Raw genomic sequence first — 21,651 nt, 5'->3', positions numbered from 1 at the left:
GGCTCTGGATTGATTCCTGGAGTATTGAGGTGTGGATCGAATCCAAGCGGAAGAGGGCCTGGAACGGCCTGGAATGGCCCGTTTTCATTTCAGACTGAGCCAAAACGAACGATGATTTCAGGCCGGACCTGATTTCGAACCAAGCCGAATTATTTCGGGTGGATTGGGCCGCATTCCAGGCCGTTCCGGGCCAAAACGAACAAGCCCTTCGTGGGTTTCCTCGTCTTGCTCACGTTCCGGTGACCATGCCACTCCGGCGCCCCGGGCAATCAACACGGTCACCACAGAAGCAACGTTGCTGATGGCGTTGACATGTACAGGGAATTGTAAATATGATTGTATCATACTAGTAGGTTATAACTTATATGGTCTGCTGTCACAATAGCTGAGAAGTAACAATCATCATACTGTGCCTTTTTTTTGCTAATATTATCTTGTTTAGAAAGCAAAGCTCAAGAGAAAAGAAACTTGTGCAAACTTGCCCAATCTTAAGGCTTTGGTTTTGTTATGGTAAAGTTTCATTGCTTGGAGGCATCATGAATTCAGTTCCATTGTATATGCATCAACCCAAGCAAATATGCATCGCATTGCCAGACTTTTGATTCATACACGCTCACTCGAGGAAAGCAAGTCCTATCGAACAAAAGTGGCAAAAGATAACATGTGTACTCGAGGATCTCTGGCATCGACGAGGTAATTGCTCGGTACAACCACACAAAAATAACTGAAATTTCAACGTCCTCGTACAAATTTAGTCTTACTCCACTATTCATTTACATAAACATGATATCACATTGCCAGAAATACTACCAACCATTCCTGTAAGGACTCTACATCAATCGACTAAAACTATACAAGAATTTGGGAAGGGAAGCATACAAAACTAGCACGTACTCTTTGTTTGTTTCATAAACTCTGGAAAGACGGAACAGTCTATACAAGTGATTTCTGCAATTCCCGACAGACTAAATCGATGAACTCGTCGCTCTGTTGGCAATGTGAAAAGAGTTAGATCAGATAAAGAACAAAAATATTGATCGCCCTGCTCAAGGCTGCCAAGCCGAAGGTGCCACCCGCGAAGACTGAGCAAGAGGAGGAAGAGGAGAGGAAGCAGAATGAGGACCTGGACGAGTGGGGGAACCCCAAGGGCCCCTCAACGCTCTCCAAGCTCACCACGGAGGAAGCCGAGCACCGGGCTCTCCAGGCCGCCGTGCTGCAGGAGTGGCACCAGCTGTGCAAGGAGAAAGCCATGAAAGCGCACTGAGGCCATTTTGGATCCTGTGCACCTGTATAATTTTGTAATCTGTTTAGTTTTGATTCTTGCGTGTGTATGATCCTTGCGTGTGTATGATCCCACTGATTTGTTCATTGTATTCACAGATACATTGTTGTATTGCACATGAACTTCATTTTGTAAAATAGCACTGAAATTTGGTTTGAAAAATCCGCTGTACAAGGAATCGAGTTATCCTATGTCCCCTTTGCCAATTTGTTACGAAAGAAAATATCTTTTTTCAGTTTTTAGCACATTTCTATATTACTAAAATGGGTGTAAAGAGGTGATGATCTTGCTAATGATGAAAAAAAAATTACGGAGTACTACTATCAACCTACAGGTGGGGCATATCTAGTCCAACTGTCAACGTAACATGCTTTACCGCGACTGGCATGTGGGACCCACGAGCAGGCGCCTCTCTTGCGTGGTCTGCAGTCTGCACATTCGCACCCGCTTCCCCTGTGGCCTGGATTACGGCGGCGCGACCGAGAAACTGGCCTCGCCGCCGCTGTAGTCGAGCTGTCTCCCCATGATAAGGCTGTCTCCCCATGATAAGGCTACGGCGTTGCTCCTAGAGGACCGGAAGACAGCGTGAAAGCTGTATGGGAGTCAAGGTGGCAAGCGGAGCGCAGCCGAGCCCGGAAGAGAGTATCGCGGCGGCGGGGAAGAGGGAGCGGAACCATGGCCCGGTCCCGGGCGCAGCTGGCTCTGTCCACGCGGCTGATGAACGTCGGCATTGCCGCGCTCTGCCGCGGCGGCAGCCTCGACCGCGCGGAGTCCGTCCTCGTCGACGCCATCCGCCTCGGCCTGCCCCCCGACGTGGTCACCTACAACACCCTCCTCGCCGCGCACTGTCAGGTCGCCGGCCTCAACGCGGGTCTCGCCGTCGTGCACCGGATGCGGGAGGCCGGGGTGAGCCCGGATGCCGTCACCTACTACTCCCTCATAGAGGGTGCTGCCCGCCGCGGGCTCACCCTGCACGCCCTCGACCTATTCGATGAAATGCTTCGGTCGGGCATCGCCCCCGACTCGTGGAGCTACAACGCGCTCATGCACTGCCTGTTCCGGTCCGGCTACCCAGAGGATGCCTATCGGGTGTTCACGGATATGACAGAGAAGGGCATCGCGCCATCCGCCACGACATACAACACCCTGCTCTACGGCCTGTTCAGGGCTGGCCACGCGACGAATGCATTGTGACTTACAACACGATGATCAACGGGCTCTGCAAGTCAGGCAAGGTGGGCTACGTCCGCATGGTCCTCAAGGAGCTTGGGAGGACAGAGCATGCCTCGAATTCTGTCACATACACGACGGTTATGAAGTGCTGCTTCAGGTATGGCAATTTTGATCAAGGGTTGGAGATATATTCTTGTCCCTGCTTGAAGGAGGGTACATTTCAGATGCCTTCCCGTACACGACGGTGATTAGTGCGCTTTTCAAGAAGGGCCGGATGCAAGAAGCCAATAGCTACTATGAGCTCATGATACAAAGTGGTTCCAGGCTTGACAATGTATGCTACAACACGCTGATTCACCTGTGATGCCAAAAAGGAAAGTTGGACGATGCATTGGAGCTGCTGAACATGATGGAAGAAGGTGGTCTGGAGAGCGATGAGTACACGTTTTCGATTTTGGTCAATGGTCTATGCAAGATGGGGCAGATTGGGGCTGCGGAGAAGCAGATATGGTCCATGCATATGATGGGAATGAAATCAAATGTGGTAGCATACAATTGCTTGATTGATGCGCTATGCAAATCTAATGAGGTGGATGCAGCCATCAGAGTACTTCACAGCATGAAGCTAAAGGATGATTTTACTTACACATCACTAGTCCATGGTCTATGCAAGGTGGGCAGATACCATATGGCTTCCAAATTCTTGCCGATATGCTTGCATGAAGGGAACAACGTCCTCGCATCTGCCAAGCGTGCTGTCATTGCTGGGCTACATAGTGTAGGGTTCAAAAATGATTTGAGGAAGGTTCAGTCAGCTTTATATATGGCCAGGTTGCTGCGGTCTTAGTCCAAGAAAGATCTGTAACGTGTAACCTGACTGGATGATCCTATGAAATGAACAATGCAGTGTATATTGGAAAGAGATGATCCTCCATAGAGATGGATAATGAAGCACCTGCCCCTGTCCGCTTGATCCGTGCGTCATGCCCTACAGGAAGAGAACTAGAACTGTGTCATCTCTAGAAAGGTGCTACTCCTATAGACGAGTTCTCGGCGGCTCAACAGGCTGGTTATGTTAAAGAGGATAGGAAGCCATGCCACCCTCAAAGAAATATTTATGAAATGTTCATGAACAGAAAAAGCTGATGCACATGTTACCATTTGTTGGCACAGGCTGCTGCACTCAGGAACTCTTGTTGCCAGATCATACCAGCTCCAGCTGTGCAGGTAGTGATCACTCAGTGGTTTGAAACTTCTCCTTCCATCATGTTGGTTTGAGGTGTTGGAAGATGTTATGATACGAGTACCCCAAACTTCTAACGGAAGGTATAGATTCTGTAATTCTGATAATGCTGTTTACTATATTGCATAGTTTATTATCTTCAACTTTTGGTATAATTCAACTTCTGTGGAGCATAATACTAACTGTGCCCTCTTTTGGATGGTGTGGTGGTGCTTTATTCAGAACTCAGTTGCACCCAGATGAATGACAGAGACAGAGTATAGGGTCACAAGATGCATATGTTGCAGCATTGTACAGGGAAATGAATTTACTCATCAATTTTGTGTTGTTCAATTAATTCATTTGAAGCGGTCGAGAAAAGATTCACCAAATTAATCGCCACTGCCTGAAGCAAGTTCTATACCAACTGAGGACTACACTGCACCTAATAGGATAACTATAACTATGTCCATGAGTTTTGTATTTTTGGTCTAAAACTCTGGTAATCCACCCAGAGTAATGTTAATGTAAGTGCCATTCTTTTTTTTCCATTTTTTTAACATTACCAATATATGTTGTTCTTTGCAAGTAACGCAAGATTCTTTTTCTGTGCCATGGCTAACCTTCATTTTATCTGCTCTTGAAATGGTGGAATCCGCAATGTGTTTGTGGAGATATAAATAGATACGCGTAGTTTGTAACTCTCTTGAGGCACCCCGGGCCCTCCCATCCTTCGGTGACATGGTCCGGTATTGACGTCCTTCCTTCCTTTCGATGTCGCGAGGCAACCAGCGGGGCTGTAAGGATCGTGGCCAAAGCAGGGGGGTTAAATTGGGACTTTTTCAAATTCTAGCAACCTACCACTAATGTTGCCCAATCTACAAGATTGAAACCTATCAACTTAGAGTATACTAGCATGAGATCCTTAGGTGGGTAAACACACTAACAAGCTCACCATGCTTAGTTGAAATCACTCTATCACGAGCAAAGCCTAGTCAAAGGAGCACACTAGCATTCATGAATCCTAGTCAACAAGCAAGATAGTAACAACAAGAACGAGATCAAACACAAAGTTAAATGCTTGAATGTAAGGAGAAAGGACACGAGACAACCGAAATTTTTTCCCGTGGTATCGTGGAGTTGACGCTCCCCCCTAATCCACGTTGAAGCACCCACCAAGGGTTAAGCTTCCTTGCCTCACGAAGAGCAAGTATCCACTAAGAATGCTCCTTCTCCATCTCCGGAACGGCGAGCTTCAAACCGTGTACAACATCTTCTTCTTGGGGCTCCCACAAACTCTAAGAGCTCACCAAGAACCTCCCGATCACTAAGACCGTCTAGGTGCCGTCAAACACCAAGAGTAACAAGCTCTCAAGTCTTCACTTGACCCTCACTAAGCTGGCCCAAAACTCAAGCACACTTGATACACTCAAATGGTTGATTTCTTCAAGTTTGGAACAATTTCAAGCTCTAGATCTTCATCTAATGGCTCAAAGCACTCTATCCTCTTCTCTTGGGTGGCCTCAGGTATTCAATGCGTCAAAAAGGCATCATAAATGAGCCAAGGGATCGACTTATATAGAGAAGAGAAGCTCCCATAGCAGTGGCAAACCCACTGCACAAAAGTCGTGCGCATCGGTTAAACCGATGGTGGGGCATCGGTTAAACCAATCACACTGAGGCCAAATAGTAGCCGTTGAAGTTTTGACACTGTGCAGGCTTGCGTCATTGCATCGATGCATACTCTGATCATGCTTCGGTTAAACTGATGAAGAAAGATGTTTTGATTCTCCAAAACAGACTCTCTGGAAGATACACCGGTGCTTGCGCCGATGACAGCGTCGGTTAAACCGGTGCTGAAGAGATGCTCTTGTCCCCCTCAAAAAGGAGTTTCTGGAAGATAGTACGTTGAATAGACCGATGCATGTCTTTGAGTCGTCGGTTGAACCGGTGCAGTAAGGATTTTCAGACTGATTCCTTCTGCACTGCCATATTAGGCCGATGACGACGTGTCGGTGTATCCGATGCCCTCCGGATGAACCGGTGGTTGATCGTCGGTTTAACCGGTGCAGCTGATGTTTCCTCTTTGCTGCTGAATTGATTTCTTCTTTGAGTTTTTGTTCTTCCAAGTGTTTTCTTGACTTCTTTGAGCTATCATGGGCTGAGTTTGAGTAAGTGTGCAAGATTTCTATGGCCAACTTGACTTGGATCAAGCTACTGTTGACAGCCGTTTTGGACACGTGCTGAGACCGACCTGTCTGACCGGTCGGGCTGGCCGGTCAGACCGGTCTCGTCTGTACAGTCCGAGTAGAATTATGGTTTTTGTGTAGAGCCCTTTTGTAAATCTACTCGTGAAGGGGTACGTCTTCCCCGGCCTATAAATATAAAGGCTATTGAGGTTATTCCCAATCGAATCAATCACAAAATTGCATTACTTTTTATCTCTCAAACCCTATCTCTTTCCAAACCCTAATTGCTTTCTTCCTTCGTCTCGACGGCGTTTGAAGACATTCTGAGTGGCCTGCCGATCTCAGAGCAATCCTAGCTTCACGAGCTCCGATGGGGTCCCTCCTGAGCTCATTGATTTTAGGTCTTTGTGAAGCCCTGCCTGAACCGGTCGGCGACACCGGTCAGACCAGCGTGCCCAGGGTTTCGCTGGTGTTGATCGTTTTGACGATCGTTCGCGCGTTCTAGCGCATTCGAGTGTGTTTGGCGCGAATTTGTGTCAACAGCTACTAACTCAATAACCCCTCTTAATAGAATGGTCAAGAACTAAAAACTATAAAACCTTAACTAAATCAAGTGTCCTTCATCTTCTTGTGACACTTGACACTAGAAAGGTCCTTAATTTTGAAAAACGAGTCCTTGGCACGCATGATTGTTTGAATTGAGAGGTCTCCTTTCACATTTCATATGAGACTTAACTTATAAACGATATTTCCTTCAAAACACATGTTAGTCGCATACGGTTATCATTAATCACCAAAACTTACCATATGCATCTATCGTCCTAGATGTGCTTCAGGGGCCTAAGGGCCTTGTGACGCCACTGTACCCTGATCTTTCTGTCATGCTGATGAAAGACTCCTCGTACCCTCTGACACGCCGGGGGCGAACTAGTCCCATGGCGCCGGACCACCCGGGGTCTCCTTCCCCGGGCATCCTTCGTTTGCCCCCGGGAACCCCCGGTACTCCCGCTCCGGGGTGGGGTCGCCCTGAGGCTTCCTTCGTCGTGTTGGCCCTCACCGCTGGGTGTTCCGCACCGTCCCAAACGTCTGGAGATTTTCGGGTGCGGAAGGGCCTCCGGGGGCCCCATCGGATGCTCCGCACCGCCCCGAACGTCCGGCGCCCTTCGGGCGCGGAGGAAACCCGGGAGCCTCCGTCGGATGCTCCGCGCCGCCCTGAACATCTGGGACCCCTCGGGCGCGGAAGGACCCCCGGGGGCCTGATGTCCTAAATCTCTAGAAGGGAGGGGTCTTCCAGGAGGTCCCCCCCTACCTCGATACCGGAGGGTATGGGTCCCCCAGTTGCTTCCGGAGCCGGATTCCCCAACGGTCTAACACCTAAAAATAAACTCTAACACGTCTCTTAACTGCCCAATGGTGCCTGTGCTACGTTGTCTAGGGTCCAACCTACATTCATTTAGTTGTATCAATTCTTGTGACATTGTCTTTGAGTGATGACACCACTAAAATTTACTTGCCACTTAACATCTAGCGTTGTGAAGTATTGCAAAAAAACATCTTTAGCGGATATTTCGCAGAACTAAATCTCGTAAAACATCTTAGCGGAGTTAGCGGATAAATATTGTATAGCGGAGCGTGAGAACTCTTAAAAAGCTAATGGTGGACTATTTCCAACATTGTTAAAAACAGATAGTAGTTTTATATGTGCAACGCTCTACATCCCCTATTGGTCCCCACGTGTCGTCGTAAGTGTTCTCATGCAACCTGGCACTACTACGTAAAGGATTTGTGGGGGCGGTCAAAATGCTATTTCTAGGGGCGGATGGGGCGGATCTCAGACCCGTTGCTGCTTTTCGCAGCCAAAAATGGTATTTGCAGGAGCGGGTAACGCGTCCGTCCCTGAAAACCCATTTCTAGGGGCGGGTCACCCCTTCATCCACCTCTACAAATCCATTTACAGAGGCGGATCACTCCATCAACCCCCTAAAAATAAATTTCTATGGACGGGTCACCCTGTCACCCGCCCCTAAAAATCGATTTCTAGGAGCGGGTCATCCCGTCACCCGCCCCTAGTAATCGATTTAAAAAAACAAAAACAAAAGCTGCGCCCGCCGTCCGAGCCAGCCCCGCCGCCGCTGGCTAGGCCGCCACAGCTTGTCCAGGTCGCCGCCGCGCCAGGCCGCCGCCATGCTCGTGCCGCCGAGCGAGCGCGCCCCCGCGGGCCGCGGCTCCTGCAGCCCGGCGTCGAGCCGCCGAGCGAGCGCGCTCCGTCGCGCGTGCTCCTCCGTCAGCTTCACAACGCCGTCGGAGCGCCGCGCCGCCGCAGCTTCACAACGCCGTCCGCGTTGAACAGCGCCTGCATGTCCACGGCCGTGGGCACGATCCAGGCACCGGGCCTGCGCTCGTCAGTTCCTGCCCCAAGAAGAATCCATCAAGAACTCGATTAGTGTTATGAAATAAGAAGTTACATTAGTGATCAATTAGGATGTCCTTCTATGTAAATATGTAATTACAACAAGGGATCCCACCCCCCTGAAGGGGTGCCTCCAAGAGGCACTCCTGTCTGTTCGGTGGGTATATATTGTACACAATTCATCAATGAGAATCAGTTGTTCCCTCATTTTCATTCTCTGTACACTTTCATACTCAACACGTTATCAGTCACATAGTTTCTCCACTGGGCAAAACAACGAAGGCAGAGGCGTGTTGGCCTCACGTTGGAACTCGGCGAGTTCCATCCCCGACCGAGGAAACTCGCCGAGAAGGCAAACGAGAAGGCCTCACGCTCCCTGAGCGCTAAGAGGAGAAGAATCAATCCTGCGGCACCATGTCTTTGGGACGGCACGCTGCCGGTTGCCATCACCGCATGCATGCATCATCAACCACGGTGAGGCTTCATCGTCGCCGGACTGCCGCTCGCCTCGCCGACGGCCATGCATGATCAGAATCGCTGAGTTCATCTAGAAGAACGGCTGGCCACCGGCATCCACGGCAAGAACAGAGACAGCCACTTTGCTCTTTACTGGGCACAAACCAGAAACTCGACGGGAACACCCCCGACACAGAACTCGTCGAATTGCTTTGCTCCTACCGGAACTCGACGATAACTCTCCTCTGCACCGTCACAGCAAGTCGGCAAGAGCAACAAAAACTACGCCACGAGGCTTCAACGAGTAAGAATGGACTTACCGCACCCTCATTTCTTTGCACTGGGGGACGGATTCCTCATCCTTCCGCACGCTGCCTACACTGGACGTCGCCATTTGAGTTCTCGCCGGTGATGTGGAAGCCCGGCAGCGCCGGTTACGGCTTTCAGGCCAATCCCACGAACACCGCATTAGCGGCATCGCTGCATCGCCGGTGCCCGTGTCAACATCATCGGCGGCTGGCACCACCAGGTACCGGCAGCGACGGCGCCCTCGACGCCCAATCATCCTCCTCCATCGACTATGGCGCCAGCGGCGCCCGCACCTCCACCAACAGGGGCACCCTCGGCGCCCACACCTCCGGCCACTGCGACGCCCACCCCTTCACCGGCCGCGGTAGCAGCGCACACCGGAGCCCGCGACACAGCAGCAAAGGGGGAAGAGGGGGAGAGGAGGCGGTGCATGGCGGCGCGCTGCGGATGGCAGCGCCGGCGGCGGCGCACCCGCACCGGGCAGGCGGCGGTGGTTCACGGGAGTCGGGGTAACCGCCCCTCTCCTCTTTTTCATATGGGCCTCTCACGGCTCTTGGGCCGGATCCGACCGCCAGCAGGCCGACTCGGCCGGGCCGTCACCCAGCCGCCTGGGCCGCATGGCGTGCCATCTGCTCGGGCCATGGCCAAGCCAAGCCTTTTTTTTTCCCACTGCATTCCTGCACTAAGGCATATATACACACACACACATGCTTTAACTATCGAGTTTTGCATGTACTCCCTCCTTCCCCGTTTATAAGGCATGGTGGAACATGACACGGTCTTCTAAACAACACTTTGACCATTTATTTATCATATATTATATCACTTTTGATTATAAACTTATAATCATTGTAAAATATATTTGATTATGAATCCAATCATATGAAATTTGCATTATAAAAATAAAAATTTAATAGTCAAATTATTGGTCAAAGATGACAAGGTTTGAATCTTGATATACGTGTATGCCTTATAAACAGGGAAGGAGGGAGTATATTTTTGAGGTCCTCGATTGTTCGATTTTAGTGCTTAAACTATCCAAAATTTGCATAATTATTGTAAATAGCTATTTAGACTAAGTTTGGATATTAGCACCAATATAATTTAGATGCTATAATTACTGTAGTAATTGTATATATGTGATCCGCAGATTTCACATTGGTTATGCAAATATGATTTTCGAACAATATTTTCAAGTGTTATTTATTTATTTGTATCATTGAAAATATTGCACTTAATTTATATCTACATCATGTAGAAATATGCTAAATTTAAATTGAGGTATATAAATCTGAAATTTTAGAAAAACATAAGGTAATGGAGACCTAGGCATCGGCTGCGATAAATTCTTTACGAATTTATTTGCCCTGAAACCATGCTTTTAGGCAGCAAGTTACTTGCCCATTACTAAAGGTCTACATATTACGATGACTACCTATAATGTGTATATCCAAAATATTCTATAACATTGAATTTATATAAATATGACTATCAAGTCATTAATTCCGGCAAGAATCCATTTAAAAATAGTTATACTATTCAAATCAATATACCTTAAATTATGATTCAAGAATCATCTTGATTTCAATATTTTACATAAATTTACACACAATAAATTTTAAATTTACCATAATAAATTAATTATATACATGATATTTCATGTAGTAAAATGGCAATTAGTCAACAAAGATTTCACTGAAACTGCAGTAGATAGTCACAACTATCTGCCATAGGTTATGAACATCGGAATATTGCTAACAACAAAATTATTAATTGATAACATCAATAAATCTAATCCAAAAGCCCATGTTTCAGACATAACCAAATATAATACATTACTTCTTGAGACATAATCTTCACATATATATCTCAAGATATTGGTAAAGGATCCACGTAAATTTTGAGTTGCACTCAAAATACATACAAGGCAATCATTTTGCCAGTAGCATGGCACGAGTAGTCACTACTTCGCCTTATAAAGTTCAAATCTATCGCAGAATCTGATTCTGCAGTATCAAAGATTTGTTGTAAGCTTCAACTTTGTGATCATTATAGATGATGCAGAAATGATTGAAAAGTCATTATCTATATTTTCCCTTTTTCAAATAGGTTATTGCAACAACAATACCGTGACACAAACAATGTCAAATATTCTGATCTCATACTCTAGATACAAAAATGTGATGAGCTCTTAACTAAGAGCCATCAACTACGCCCAATAGGGCTCAATACTACTACCAGAAAATCAATACAATGATCAGAACACCAAAACAAGTTTTGGTGGCACGAAATTCAAATTGAATTTCAAGGGAAAACTAAGCATCATCACAAAACAGAGTCCTAACAAAGGCAAAGGAACTTTTAGAAAAATACTCAACATGACACTTTCAAGTTTTGTCGAACATATGATTGTCACAATCATATCAATAAAAGTGCAACATATGCCAACCATTTGGTTGACATATATTTGAAATCCGTTGGCAAACAAGTTCAAGGGGACAAGCTTGAAGCTCAGTTCAATACTCGACCTAGTGGCATCAGTTGCTCCAAAGATGTCCCTACGGAACAAAATAAAGATGTTCTACAGAACATGATAATGAGGAGATCCCATTACATGGAACTACCTATTGAGCATTGTCAACATGTTCATGGAATTTCAATCCAACGATATATTTGGAGACATAACCTAATCTCCATAATCCCCAGATTAGCCATATTTATATTGTGTTGTAAATATTTGTTGTCAAGGATTATCCTACAGGAATAATCCAAATCAAGGAAGGAATTCACTTAGTGGACATGACACCACTAACACTATACTCGGGGAAATTAAAACTTCCAAACTCTCACAAAGAGTAAAGGAAATTTCACACAAATCATATACTGCGATATTGTGATCAATTGATTTTTGGTCGAGGCACATTAATTTTCTCTATGGGTACGCAATTAGCAATTGATGACACGTTCCTACATTCCAATTTAAATAATACCCTATTGAGTTACAAAAATATCCGTCACAAAGATTTCTATGTGGAAACACATAATGACGACAATAATGAATATCAATTCATCATAAAATCACGGATATATCAAGCAAATGCTTGAAAGAATTCCTTCAACATTAACGGGATTTGTCGCGGCTCTAGAAGGACGGCCACAGCCGGGTGGCGTAGTGCACCCGCCTAATCCCAGAGGGTGGTTACTCGGGAAAGTGCAAGCGATTCGTCAGATCTACCCATGAAGTAAGAACACCAGAACACTCGGGAATTTAGAGTGGTTCGGGCCGCCGGAGCGTAATACCCTACGTCCACTGTGTGTTGTATTGCTCTTGTGTCTGTGGATGAGTCTATCCTCTGCCTCTCAGTCCCTTTTTGACTTGAGTCCTTCTCTAACGGGCGTCTCGCTTTTATAGCGCAAGGAAGACGCATACACAGGTGTTGGACCCCGGCAGGTGGGCCCTACGAGGATGTATAGTATACCACGAAAAAGACATTAGTGGTGCTACAGTGGTTGAGAATCTCTCCCCGGATACGCTTCATCGCCCTGTAGTCTCTCTGACCGAGGGGTGTCTTCACCTGTCCCATCGGCGAGGTGCCCGTTGGGACAGTGTAGGTTGCGGCGTAGACTGTTGAGCCTACGGCGTAGGCGTTATGATGGGCAAAACCGAGCTATCGTGTCTAACTGGCGTAGCAGACTGACGTGTGTGGCGTGGGTGGCGCCAACGGCTGCACTGTGCGCCTTGGTAACGCGCGATCAACAGTACAGCCTGGCAAAAGTCACCTCGGGCTCTGCTGTGGCAGAGCACACTTACGTCTCCCGTAGTGAATGCGGTAGGTGGGCGAGTCTTCCAGTGAAGCTTCGCGGCTGCGCGCGTGCCTGCGCCTGTGGACACGTGGCGGCACCGGACCCCCCAGGTGGGGTGTCTGTTCCCTCCCCACTGAGGGGTCCGGATAGTATATGGGGGTCCGGGACCCCGTGGGAGGTCCGGGGCCCCCGGCTGTTTGGCTGAGCGCTTCCTTCTCCGGGACACGTGGTGACACCGGACCCGTCCCCGAGCGGGAAGCGGGTCCGGGACCGTTGGTCTAGTGTGATGGAGTCGGACCCCAGGGGTCCGGCTGCTCAGCTCCTTAGGGCGTAGTTACGGATAACTATGCGAGTCTCGACACAGTAAGAGGGGGTACCCTAGTCCAGAGGTACCGACAGTGGCCCCCGAGCCCACCTCGGGGGAGGTACGAACTCGCAGGTGGGGCCATTATCGTGACGTGTTCCGACGCAACCTGGTTGCGTTGGCGTGCTCATGTCGGAAACGGGTGCTCCGGACCCCCTAAAGGCCGTAGCACTTGTTGCTAGGTTCAGGTACTAGAGCGCTCTCTGTAGGGCGGCGAAGGTGCAGGCTTAGGGTACAGAACCATGCTAAGTGGCTGCACTGACCTCAAACCACCCAGGGAGCGAGCACCACCTTCCCGGACCCGGCTCCAGGCGACCGTGGCGAGCGGTCTCTGTCGGAGCGGGCCACCAGAGTGGACTTGGAGCGACCGTGGCGAGAGGTCTCCGCCGGAGCGGGCCACCGGAGTGGACTTTGAGCAACCGTGGCGAGCGGTTTCCGCCGGAGCGGACCACCGGAGTGGACTTTGAGCGACCGTAGCGAGCGGTCTCAGCCGGAGCGGGCCACCGGAGTGGACTTTGAGCGACCGTGGCGAGCGGTCTCCACCGAAGCGGGCCACCGGAGTGGACTCTGAGCGACCGTGGCGAGCGGTCTCCGCCGGAGCGGGCCACCGGAGTGGACTTGAAGCGACCGTGGTGAGCGGTCTCCGCCGGAGCAGGCCACCGGAATGGACTTGGAGCGACCGTGGTGAGCGGTCTCCGCCGGAGCGGGCCACCGGAGTGGACTTGGAGCGACCGTGACGAGCGGTCTCCGCCGGAGCGGGCCACCGGAGTGGACTTGAAGCGACCATGGCGAGCGATCTCCGCCGGAGCGGGCCACCGGAGTGGACTTTGAGCTGTCGCCATCGATCCACCGAGGTACATTACCGGACCTTGCGGTGGGACATAGGAAACCACGCTTTATACTAGAAAGGAGTCCGGACCTCTAGTCACGGCAGCCTTGGATACTAGGGTAGTCGTAACAGGGCAGTGAAGTGCGTAGGCTTAGGGTACATTACCAAGCTAAGCGGCTACGCAGAACTCCCCCACCCCAGGATACAAGCACCACTTCTCCGGAGCAGGTCCCTAGGAGTTCGGACCGCCTTCCAGCTAGAAGGGGTGTCCCAACCTGACCACAAGCCAGCAACTCAATTTGGATCGTTAGCAACAAAAGAAAAAAACTTCGTACGGGAGAAGAAAATAGTCAAGTCGAAATGGGTGAGCGCAATTAAGTTAAGGTAAAGATAAGACTGAGAAAGCAAATCCCCTTTATCACTTGATTCATATGTGGTGTATCTCAGAGGTCGGGATTACGAGATCGGACCTCTACCGTTCTGGACCACTTGCTGGTGTCGCCTGTTTGTGCGATGAAGTCAGAGGTCGGGTTTACAAGGGCGGACCTTTACCGCTCTGGACCGCACGTAGGCACCACGTTATTACAAAAGGAGGAACTCTCTCAATCCTATCTAGGAATAACCTTCAGCTACCATTCGTAAGGCATGCACTCCCCGGCCGGAGTGGAACTGCCACCTCGGGGGTTCTTCTCGGTCGTCGGAGGCAAAGGCGTCCTGGATGTGCTTGTACAGCATCATCTAGCATCACCTCGGGAGCTTGCAAGGCTCTTCCCAGCACAAGAATTGTCCCACGCTCAGATAGCATGGGAACAAATTCTTTGGCTTTGAATGGGAGTGGTCCTGCCGTTGCCAGCTGCCGATGGAAGCCAGCCCAATGGCCGCTCTCGATGTGCTGAAGTTGGCTTGCTGCCCTGTCGCAGCGGGAGGACGGGTGCTCGTTTGGATGAGCATGGAGCGTGGAGAAGGGCGGTCGTTCGCCGGCTCCTCCTCGGCGCCGGCACAGGGCCCCCTTGCCTCGCGGCGGAGGTCGAGGCCTGTCTGCAGCAGCACTGAGAGAGGCCTGAGCCAGACTGGGGAGAAGGCGACCGTCAACTTCCCCCGAGCCATGGCCATCGGCTCCAGGCTCCATCTTGAGAGAAAGCCTTGAACCGACACCATGCCACCGCAGGGGAACCTTGGTGGTTGTTTGAGAGGAAACCTTGAGCCGACACTGGGGTGTCGCAGGGTGACACGCAGCAGGAGTCGCCCCTGTGGGCCACCGTGCCGGCTCTGAGGTGTCTTAGTGGCGACGCACAGTAGGCGCCACTGCCGTGCGCCACCGCACCGAGGGCACTGCCGCCTCGGTGTCGGGGCATGCGGCGTAGGTGATGCCGTGCCTCTCTTCATCTTCCCGTCGTCATTGCAGAGGATGAGCTCAACCTCAGAAACCAGGAGGTGAGCGGAGATCTGGCCAACGCTTGCGCGATCCCCACGGACGGCGCCAGATGTCGCAGCTCTAGAAGGAGGGCCACAGCCGGGTGGCGTAGTGCACCCGCCTAATCCCAGAGGGTGGTTACTCGGGAAAGCGCAAGCGATTCGTCAGATCTACCCATGAAGCAAGAACACCAGAACACTCGGGAATTTAGAGTGGTTCGGGCCGCCGGAGCGTAATACCCTACATCCACTGTGTGTTGTATTGCTTTTGTGTCTGTGGATGAGTCTATCCTCTACCTCTCAGTCCCTTTTTGACTTGAGTCCTTCTCTAACGGGCGTCTCCCTTTTATAGCGCAAGGAAGACGCGTACACAGGCATTGGACCTTGACAGGTGGGCCCTACGAGGATGTATAGTATATCATGAAAAAGACATTAATAGTGCTACAGTGGTCGAGAATCTCTCCCCGGATACGCCTCATCGCCCTGTAGTCTCTCTGATCAAGGGGGGTCTTCACTAGTCCCATCGGCGAGGCGCTCGTTGGGGCAGTGTAGGTTGCGGCGTAGACTGTTGGGCCTACGGCGTAGGCGTTATAATGGGCAAAGCCGAGCTGTCGTGTCTAACTGGCGTAGCAGACTGACGTGCGTGGCGTGGGCGGCGCCAACGGCTGCACTGTGCGCCTTGGTAATGCTCGATCAACACTACAGCCTGGCAAAAGTCACCTCGGGCTCTGCTGTGGTAGAGCGCACTTACGTCTCCCGCACTGAATACGGTAGGTTGGCGAGTCTTCTAGTGAAGCTTCGCGGCTACGCGCGTGCCTGCGCCTGTGGACACGTGGCTGCACCGGACCCCGTGGGAGGTCCGGGGCCCCCGGCTGTTTGGCTGAGCGCTCCCTTCTCCGGGACACGTGGTGACACCGGACCCGTCCTCGAGCGGGAAGCGGGTCCGGGACCGTTGGTCTAGTGTGATGGAGTCAGACCCCAGGGGTCCGGCTGCTCAGCTCCTTAGGGCGTAGTTACGGATAACTACGCGAGTCTCGACACAGTAAGAGGGGGTACCCTAGTCCATAGGTACCGACAGGATTGCATATCACATACATCAAACCCGTAGAAATGTTGCGTACACGATAATTTTCATAATCTTGATATCCTCAAGACATGGCATTATTGCCTTAATCATCCTTAGATATGGATAAAATAAAAATTATTGGCAATTCAATTGGTCGCCACATAAATATTTCAAAATTTTCCCAAATCTTCAGATTTGTGTGCACAACATGTACCATGGGAAATTTAATCTTAAGAACCTCTTATCTTAAGATCAAGGCTGAACCACTATAGTTCCTTGAACGCATTCAAGGAGACATTTGTGGTCCATTCATCCATTAGTCGGACCAAATTGGTACTTCATGGTACTTTTTGATGCATCAACTAGATGGTCCTGTATGTATTGTTATCCACAAGAAATCATGCTAAGCATGATTATTTGCTCAAATTATCAAATTAAAGAGCATATTATCCAGAACACACAATCAAATCCATCAGGATTAACAATGCCGATAAATTATCCTCAAAAGCCTTCAATTATTATTGTATGGCTCTAGGCATTAATGTGGAATATTTTTGTACATACAAAAAATGGATTAACCAAATCTCTTACCAAGAGAATAACTTACTTGATCGACCATTATCATATAATTGCAGTCAACATCATGTTGGCATCATATGGTCTTAAATACCGTAAACTTAATTCAAATTCATATAACTGCTATCAAAACGATGCCTCCTGTTGCAGTAAGTACGTGGAATCTTAGCCTTAGCCAAATATTTCCCATCTGCGTGTCGGTTATATTTCAAACATACCGATATCACCACCGCAGCATACATCCATGGGCATTGAGATCCATACAAGATATTTATCCATCATTAATAAAATATCTTGGATTACTCATAAGGGATTAATTTATTCATTTACAAGCCCGTATGTTGATTATTTTTGAGGAAAATTCCAGACATTAGGGGGAGATTACTACCACACATATAGAATGCTAGGAATTACAAATTATAAAAGAGTGTTATCACATTCGATCCTCATATCCATGTATATACAAATAATATCTGAACCAATAGTTCAGAACATCTTTATTTGCAACACATTGCAAATAGTCTGCCAAATGCATTTACTAATCAAAAGTGTCATCAAATAAAATTCCTACAAGTATTGTACCAGAAAGAGTGAAGCACTTAAAATTATCACTCAACTCCCATATCAAAATAAGAGGGGGAGAAGTATGGTCACAAGCTAGGAATACAGTTTATTATAAGCATCCGCGGAAATAGGGGGAGATATCCTCCAAGATAGCAAATGCAAATCAACATCATAAATGTTGTTAGACACTTTATGGATTTATTCAAATCCAAAGCCTATGAATGCTTATCATTCAAAAGCCCAGTATATGTGCACGTAAATTAGGCACTGGGTCGTGGGAAATGCCATAGGATTCAGAAGGGTTAATTTCTCGCAAGTTATATTGTTTATGATCAATTAATCATATTAAGACTACAAATTTATCGACATATACTCCTGTTGAAAATTGCTATACACCTTTAACTGGATCCAGACCAAAAGTCCTAGGCAGAGTGTTAACAAACACTCAAATTGGGTCAAATTAAAAGGTGGCAATTAAGGAGAAGTGCTCTCATTTTCACATAAGGAAGTATTATCTACTTCTCATTATGCTTTTCCTTAGGAAATCAAGGTGGTGAGATAGCGAGAGCTTGTAGCCCATGGTTTCACGTAGAGACCGAGAAACATACCATCATGGTATGCGTGAGAATTACATTCCTATATTCAATTACTGGCAGATCAATTGAATTTGGTAAATTTGGATTTATATATATCTCGTAGGGATTTTGTATCCTAATCCAAAATGAAAAATCGCAATATATAATTATATACAAGTCATTCAATGACTTGAGATAGTCAAGTTGATTGTGGTACAACTGACTTGAAGAGTATCTCCCATAAAAGGATTACTCTAATAACTATGAATGCATATATGTGTCCATAAATAAATTCCAAACAGAATTTTCATCATCTCAACACACAAACAACAAGCATTCATTTATGACGGAATTCGAGATGAAAATTAGTTTGCCAATATTCAATTAATATTGGACAATAGTATCCATCAACACTTGTGTTTATTCCATCCCTAAAAATGGATCAATAATAATTTAGACCCTGGGATGAGAGACTAAGTGCCAAAGCGCTTTTGTATCATACAAATTGCAACAGGCCTGATATTGCATTTGTAGACACCTTGCTAGCTCAAATTAGCGCAACTCCAACAATACCATACAGGTCGGAGTTAAATCAGATATCCATATATATCTAAATGGCACAAAAGATTTTGATTTGTTATTTTCAAATCAGAACACAACAAAAGTGCGATATCGAGATATTGGCTAACTAATCCTTATTTTGCCAAAATATAAACTGATATCAAAGACTCATCAAAATAGATTCTAATGAAGAACTTTGGTCTATCATTCTGAAGCATCACATCAATATATGACTTCTATGAATGATTAAATTATGATTCCATTGAATCATTAAACATGTGCTAACACATAGCACAGATCCAGCAAAAGGCCATTGGACGTGAATTAAGAATATCTTCAGATATTTTCCAAGGCACAATTGATCTTGGCTTTAGCCAAGACAACACTATTGTTGGTTACATGGAAGCTGGATAGATGTCTAATCCCCATAATGCTGGACCTTGAATAGGTTTTATAATTTTACATGGTGGAACAACTACATCTTGGAAGTCATCAAAGCTGATTCTTGTAGCTATATCCACTAATCATTCTGAAATAATTACATTATATGAAGCTTCACGTGAATACATATTGCTTCACAGAATGATCAACCACATACAACAGTCATGTGGCATTGGTTCAATCATGAAACCAACAATTATCTTTGGAGATAATTATGCTTGCATTTGTGCAATAGAATTCAAGCTATATAAAGGGCAATATCACAAAATACATTGCTCCTAAAACTATTTTATGGGGAAATAGAAACCTTGCGAACTAAATCATGAGATTTGCAAGGCTCAGGGGGAGACTCTCTCTGAATCATAATCATCAGATTAGATAATTGTACTCTTTTCCTAAATGAGTTTTTTTTTCCTGTCAACATTTTTCTCATACATAGGTTTTTAATGAGGTAATATTATATGTCATATCTCTAATTTTCCCCATCGGGGTTTTTAAAGGGATATTCGAGACATAATACATATATCATATCTTCTATTTTCTCACCAGAGTTTTTAAGAAGATACTCAAGATATAATTTCTCCTCATATTTTCCCATCGGATTTTTGGGGGAGAATTAGTTCGGATATGATCCACAGATCATAATACATTCAAACTTATTTATGAGTTTTCCTTTCGAGGTTTTTCTCATATAAGTTTGCAATCAATGATATTCCATATCATTTTCTCCTTATATTTTTCCCACCGGGTTTTAAAGGAGTTTTAATGGAATACCAACACATATATGTCATATCAATATTTTTTCCTATTTTCCCAAAAGGGTTTAAGGAGTTTTTCCCATGACATATCTATACATCTCCTAATTTTTCCCATAGGGTTTTCAAGGAGTTATTCGATTGATTACAAGACCTCAAGAAGAAGCTAATTGATCAAGGGAGAGTGTTATGAAATAAGAAGTTACATTAGTGATCAATTAGGATGTCCTTCTATGTAAATATGTAATTACAACAAAGGGATCCCACCATCCCGAAGGGGTGCCTCCAAGAGGCAATCCTGTCTGTTCGGTGGGTATATATTGTACACAATTCATCAATGAGAATCAGTTGTTCCCTCATTTTCATTCTCTGTTCACTTTCATTCTCTGTTCACTTTCATTCTCAACAATTACTAAGAAATCAAGTAGAACTTCATTACCAAGAAATCAAGTACTCCCTCCATACTCAAAAAACCTGACGTTTAGAACAGCGACACGGTCTCCAAAACACAACTTTGACTTCTTATTCCTCTAAAAATATTTATTAAAAAGTGATATATGTATACTTTCATAAAAGTATTTTTCAAAACAAATCTATTTATATAATTTTTACATTTTCAAACTCAACAACTTGAGAGTTATTCATGATTTATATTCTCAAGGTTTGACTCAAACCTTGTCCTAAACGTCAGGTTTTTTGAGTATGGAGGGAGTAGACAAGTAGAACTCGATTACCAAGAACTCTAGGCCGCAGGAGGTCCAGCCGTCCGCACCCGCAGCAGAAGGGAGGTCTAGGGGCCCGCCGGCCGTCACGCCCACCGCACGCAGCACCCATCGGCCGCCGCACGCCGCGCCCGTCGGCCGCTGCACGCCGCTCCCGCCGCATGCAGATAAGGTAGGAGAGAGATAGAGGATAAATGAGGGAGAGAGAATGAGAGATGCGAGGAAGAGAGAAGCACGGGAGATGATAAGGATGCGGGAGATGAGGGATCGGGGACGCGGCGGGGGTGGGCCAGTCGATCCTGCTCGAGCCAATAACTTCACAGTCTTGCAAGCATACGGATCGACACATTTTTAGGGGCGAGTCACTCCATCACTCACCCCTAAAAATGGATTTTTAGGGGCGGGTGACGTCCCCACCTGCCCCTACAATTAATTTTTATTTTATTCTAAAATTTCATTTAAATGAAAATATATAGCAAAACATATAAAAAAAGTGAAATTTTTGCCATAAGCCTATTAAGACATTTAGAATTTAACAAAAATATCAAAAAGTAGATTTCTGCGTACATAATGGTTAGGTGTGTGAAACCATGATGTATAACTTACTCACTCTACTCTCTCATACAACTCAAGAGTTACATTGTGGTTTCCCCACTCATAATCACTATATACACTAAAATATGCTTTTGATATTATTTTCTAGTTTTATAGATCACAATAGGCCTATGGTACAAATTTCATCTTTTTTTGATGTGTTTTGCTATTTTTTGTGAATTAAATGATTTTCTGTCTGGAGTATCCAAACATATAGCCGAAGTATCCGGCTCGAAGATCGGATGTCCGAACGTCTGTCCGGAGTATCCGGACATATAGCCGGAGTATCCAGACATATTTCAGAATTAAACAAATTTCTATAATAAAATTAAAAATCATTTGTAGG

General features: G+C 46.7%; 1 long non-coding RNA gene and 1 pseudogene across 1 annotated transcript; one reads left to right on the top strand and one right to left on the bottom strand.

Annotated features, from left to right (window-relative positions):
• The first annotated feature begins 1,840 nt into the window (after positions 1 to 1,840).
• LOC120710683 lies at positions 1,841 to 4,310 on the top strand (annotated as a pseudogene).
• Positions 4,311 to 7,539: 3,229 nt separating this feature from the next.
• Positions 7,540 to 20,908, bottom strand: LOC120707504. The gene is made up of 2 exons (XR_005689017.1): positions 20,724 to 20,908; positions 7,540 to 8,275 (listed from the first exon to the last, which is right to left on the bottom strand). It is a non-coding gene; the product is annotated as an uncharacterized LOC120707504 (long non-coding RNA).
• Between the last annotated feature and the right edge of the window lie 743 nt (positions 20,909 to 21,651).

The sequence above is a fragment of the Panicum virgatum genome, chromosome 5K (genome assembly GCF_016808335.1).
Source record: "Panicum virgatum strain AP13 chromosome 5K, P.virgatum_v5, whole genome shotgun sequence".
Taxonomy (NCBI): Eukaryota; Viridiplantae; Streptophyta; class Magnoliopsida; order Poales; family Poaceae; genus Panicum; species Panicum virgatum.
This window is presented reverse-complemented; position numbering and strand designations above follow the sequence as displayed.